The 5,556-nt window shown below is 43.5% G+C and overlaps 1 non-coding gene across 1 annotated transcript; it reads left to right on the top strand.

Annotated features, from left to right (window-relative positions):
• The first annotated feature begins 2,032 nt into the window (after window positions 1–2,032).
• On the top strand, window positions 2,033–2,105 carry TRNAF-GAA. The gene has a single exon. It is a non-coding gene; the product is annotated as a tRNA-Phe (tRNA).
• The last annotated feature ends 3,451 nt before the right edge of the window (window positions 2,106–5,556 follow it).

A 5,556-nucleotide genomic window follows, 5' to 3' on the forward strand; every position in this document is an offset into this window, starting at 1 on the left:
AAGAAAACCAAGGCTGAGGGAACTAAAGCTAACACTATGTCCCAGACACCATGTGTGTTATCTCATCAATGCCCAACCTTATGAGGCCTTTCTCATCCTGAGACTTCCTAGATTAGATTTCATCCTAAAGACATAACTGTAAAGAAGGTGAGCTGCCTCATTATTCAAAACAGGCAGGTAGTTACAGACTGGAAGCCCAAAGATAATTGACTATAATTCATATTTTTCCTGCAGTGTATTGAGAATATGAAAGATAGTTAGATTACATTCATATTACATAAGAAAGACAAAAAAAAAAGTTTTTTCCCATCTCTTTCTTTATGTATCTTCCTCAAATGATAACCAAAAAAAAAAAAAAAAAAAAAAATCAAACTCACTGCCCTGGATTCTGACTCATAGCTGCCCCCTTTGGGTTTCCCAGGAAGTAAATCGTTGTGGAAGTAGATTGCCCAGTCTTCTAATGATAGCTGCTCTAAATTTCTCTTCCCACTCCAAGAGTCCTTCCCCCAACCTCGTGCTCCCAAACCCTCCATCAAATTTTGTCCAGACTCAAGCTCTCTTTGGTCATTCCGCCCTCCCTCCTTAACCATTGACTTCTTTTAAATCTCAAGTTCATCTGCTACCTGGGTTTGGCACAACAAAAAAACTTAGAAAGCTACTCTCTTCCTTAGAATGGAGGCGCAGAGATTGCAAACACAGCTCTAATTTTCTATATATTTTTTGTCTTTCACCTTTGAATTCATCTTTCCTTCAAAACTGGCTGTGAAACTTCTGCCTAAGTGCAAAGCTCCAAGGAGAGGGCTACAAGGGTGGTAAAATAACATCCTTGACTTCACGGAGTTACATTTTAATCAGAGAGACAAAATACAAAATAACAGGATATTTGGGAATTGCAAAATGTCTGTGCCTGGCAGATAGTAGGTGCAACAGAAATGTGTATTGACATATGTAGAAAGTAGTATGTACTGACATTGAGTAATGATCATTAATTAGTTCAGGAAACATTCATGGACTGTCTATAATGTGCTACTCCTCGGAAGGAAGGTTGGGCAATCTATTTCCGAGGGGTAGAGATACCGCCTCGGAAACCCAAGGAGGGGTCGCTATGAATCGGGTCAGACTCAACGGCACATAACTACAACAACAACATAACGTGCTATGAGTCGGAATCCACTCGGCGGCAGTGAGTTTGGTGTTTTGTTTTGTTTGTTTGTTTAAATACTATTCCAGGCTCAAAGCAAAGTGATGGTAAGTTAAGATGGGGATTTTGAGAACCCAGGATCACAAGGAAGCTGCAAACTCACACAGGCGGTCCTGACTATTGCTACTACATTCTGTTACCCTTTCCTTCATCCCATTCTTATTGAGTCAATGCTACCTGTCATCTGGACTCCAAGGCTTTTTCTGGATGAAAGCGACTCCCGCCAAGGAGATGCTTAGTGTTTGCAGTAAGTAGCACAGGTGCGTGGGCGGGAAGTTTCTAAATAGATTAGAGAAGATGGGGCAATCTACTTCCGTAGTGATACTGCCTCGGAAACCCAAGGAGGGGTCGCTATGAGCCGGGTGGGACTCCACGGCACATAACAACAACAACAACAAGGGCAATGGCCAAGGTACCACCCTGATCAGGATCTCGAAGGGACAAGGTTCAGGTCAACGAAGCTGGCCGTCTCAGGGAGACCAAGAGTCTCAAGCCCTCAGGTCCCAAGGGGGAGCCCCATTTCGTTGAAATGTGTGACAATCATCTCTGCGTTCACCCGGCGCCTGGCAGAAGAGTAGCCGAAGTCTATGGCAGAACTGAGAAACCAGCACTCTGAGTCTTTTCATAATTATTATTTTTATTATGTCAGAACTTATATTTAAGAAAGTAAATAACTTATAAAGTGCACATAATTATGCTTTGTGAAAAGCAGGGCGAAGGAATTCTGACATAGTCATTGAATACAACAAAGAACAAATACCCTACATTTCCGGAATAAGAACAGACACAATAGATTCAGTAACAGGCTATGCTTGCCGCCAGCCAGCAGCTGCCGAAATAGCTCAGTTGGGAGAGCGTTAGACTGAAGATCTAAAGGTCCCTGGTTCGATCCCGGGTTTCGGCAAGTTCTTTTGCCCCCTGCACGGAACAAATTTTGTAAGATCCTCTCTCCAGAGTGGCTTCAACAGCTTCACGCCAGGTAAAAACCGGGACTAGAGGGGCGAGCGACAAATGGGAGAAACTATTTTCAGCCATTCCTAAGAGGCTGCGGTTAGGAGCAGTCACTTCCCAGACGCTTCCCTGTAGGGCGTCGGAGCCGTTGCCGCGCGTGCGTGTTCCAGAGCCTGGCGCCTGAAGCCTAGAAAAGCCTTTCTTCTTCCGGGAGACCCAGTCAGCGAAGCGGCCTCTCGCCTGCGGGTCTCAGACCCCGCCTACGCCCCGGGTGCGCCCCCAGGTGGTGAGAGGGTGGCGCGCGCTGGTGGCCGGGCCTAGCGCCCCCTTGAGGGCTGTTGGGAGAAAAAACGTTTCTCTAGGCGTCAGTCTTTTGGTGAGGCGAGAAAAGCAATTTTATCCCAAATTTCATTCTCTAAAGCATCCCTTCCCAATCTGAAGCAAAAAGAAGCGAATTTTGCTGCGTAATCAAATGGCCGCCTTCTGGCATGCCGGTAAGCGGATGGTTAGGACTGCGTGCCTGAGGATGACTCAGGGTGATACAACCAGTGTACTTGCCCAATGGGTAAAGATGTCCCAGCTTTCATCTCCATACAATTAATCTATTCTGCCCCTAAACCGGGAGCTCTGGTGGCGTAGTGCCTAAGGCATTTGACTGCTAACCAGATGGTTGGTGGTTCAAACCTATCAGGCACTCCTTGGAAGGAAAACTGGGTGCAGTCTAGATCAGTGGTTCTTAAAATGTGATCCCTAGTGTGGCAGCAGTAGCATCACCCAGGAATTTGTTAGAAATGAAGATTCTAGGGCCTTTCCCCAGACCTATTAATTCAGAAATTCTGCACGTGGGGCCCAGCACAAAATGTTTTAACAAGCTCTCTAGGTGATTCTGATGCAGCTGAAGTCTGACATCCACCGGAGTAGACATTCTTTTTTATAAGACTGGTTTTTGTGAACAAACTTTTCCATTTACTGTCTTTCCCCTGCAAATCTAAAATAAAATGTCAATACATGATAAACATTTATTTTATTCTGAGCATTTTTGCTTTCAGAGTGAGTGGTGGTGGGGGGGCATCATAGCTATTTGGGAGAACCCCACCCCAAGGCTCCCTTCCCTGATGGCACAATGGTTAAAGTGCTCCCTCCTAACCAAACCGAAAAGTCCACAGGAGCGGGAGAGAAAACCTGACAATCTGCCCCTGTAGTTGTCCTCTGAGCAACCCTATGGGATAGAGTAGAACTGCCCTGTAAGGTTACCTTAGGCTGTAATCTATGGAAGCTGATTGTCACATCTTTCTTCAGCAGAGAGTGGCTGGCTGATGGGTACAAACCTCCAAATTTTTGGTTAGCAGTCTAGAACTTAACCATTGTGCAACCAGAGTTCCTTCCTGTAAACTTTACAGCTTAGGATACCGTATGGAACAGTTTTACTATGTACTCCTGGGTCATTTTGAATTGGAATTGACATGATAGGCACATAACAACAACGCCAAGGCAAAAGGAGGTGGTGTGGAGTAAAGAAAATGGAAGCCCAGAAGCCTCATTTTATATTGTATGACTCCGGGGATCTGAACCAGAAGCCACGTGAAGAATTTGCAAAGATGTAGATTTGAATGAAAGAAGAAAGGAACTTCAATCAATTGGAGTCACTAGGAAATAGAGTAGTCATTTTCATCAGATGGTGAGTTGCTGGTCAACAGATGAAAGGCAGACACTACTAGGATTTATGTATTAGATCTCTCTTAGGGCTGTGATCTTCAGGTTCTATTGGTTTGATGAGTTGGATCCGACTTGATGGCAATGAGTTTGGTTTGTTTTTTTATGTGCTCTCAGCTCTGGTGGTGCAGTGATTAAGACATTCAGCCGCTAACCAAAAGGTTGGTGATTGGAACTTGTTTGTTCTTGATTACTAACTGAAAGTTTGATGGTTCATATCCACCCAGGAGCACCATGGAAGAAAGGCCCATGATCTGCTTCTGTAAAGATTACACCCGAGAAAATCCTATGGAGCACAGTTCTACTCAGGGTGTTACCATGAGTTGGGATTGACAGCAAAAGGTTATGTGCTCTCATGTATTAATTAATTAATTAATTGGACTTTAATTATTCACCTCCCACTATGTGCCAGGCATTATTTGCTCTTTAGGATAACCTTATGAAGTAGGTATCATCATATTCATTCTACACATACCAGTCCTTCCAGGATTGCAAAGATCGAACATAATACATATCAGGCATCTTCTGTCTGCTACCTCCCAAATATCATTATTCATGAATGTTTTTGAGGATGTATAGTTAAATTGTGTTTGCAAAAAAAGGAGGGAACTGAAACCTTTTGTTTTGTTAATCAGAAAATGCTCTGTGGGGAAGTGAGTTTTAATTGGACCTTCACTCAATCAAGGTGTGGGAATGGTGTGAGCTCTTGAGGTGAGGGCTGCTGCTCATTTCAGACACCTGAGGCCTGAGTACCTTGCCAAGCAGACACGCAATAACACCTTGTTTTTGCTACTGTTGTAGATAGACTATGGAGCCCTGGTGACACATGGTAGTTAAGTTCTTGGCTGCTAACCAACATGTCATCATTTTGAACCCACCAGCCTAGGAAGATGTAGCAATCTGCCTCTATAAAGATTTACAGCCTTGGAAACAGTTTTTTTTTTTTTTTTTTTTGATGGTGGTGGGGGGTGTGCCTTGTGGAGGGGCAGGAGGAGGCTTGTTTTAGGGAGAAATGATCAAGAAGCTGGTAGGCAGCCCTTAGAAGTCAGGTCTAAAATGTAATGTGATAATTTGTATTGCCTTTCACTGAAGTGTGAAATTCCCTGATAGATGTCAAATGCTGTCACTTCCCAGGAGCAAAGGCTGAGAAAGACTGAACATCAGATGTCTCCCAGGAACTGCACAGACACCAAGCAGCTTCGATTGATTGCTCTTTATAAACTGAGGAGGTGGTGAAGGGTGAAGGGTAGAGAAATGTGGATTCAGCCCTTATTTTAGAAAAGAAATGCTTTCAATGGAAAGAACACCATCATCATTAAATATTTATGAGAGTTAATGCTAGGTCCAGCTCCATTGTCAGCAGAAATGTTGTGAATGCCTCCCTTTGCTTCAGGCAATTGATCCGGGTGGGGGATGGGGTGGGGAGAGGAAGAGACCTTCTCAAATTTCCTTAGAAAGCTTTTTAGAAAGAAACCGTGAACATCTGGCTCACCTGTCAAAATAGACTTCTAATTTCTAAGGGATATGCAAACATAAAGGTTTATTTCTTAATTATTATGGGTACTATTTCACTTTAGGCCAGAATCATGATATAGTGAAGGTATTATACACAATAAAATGAGATGAATATAATTCATGGGGCCCTTTGTGCAATCTATGTGTATACACATTAATACTCATTTTATTATTCT

The sequence above is a fragment of the Orycteropus afer genome, unplaced genomic scaffold (genome assembly GCF_000298275.1).
Source record: "Orycteropus afer afer isolate SDZICR_OR568_19922 unplaced genomic scaffold, OryAfe1.0 scaffold00117, whole genome shotgun sequence".
NCBI lineage: Eukaryota > Metazoa > Chordata > Mammalia > Tubulidentata > Orycteropodidae > Orycteropus > Orycteropus afer.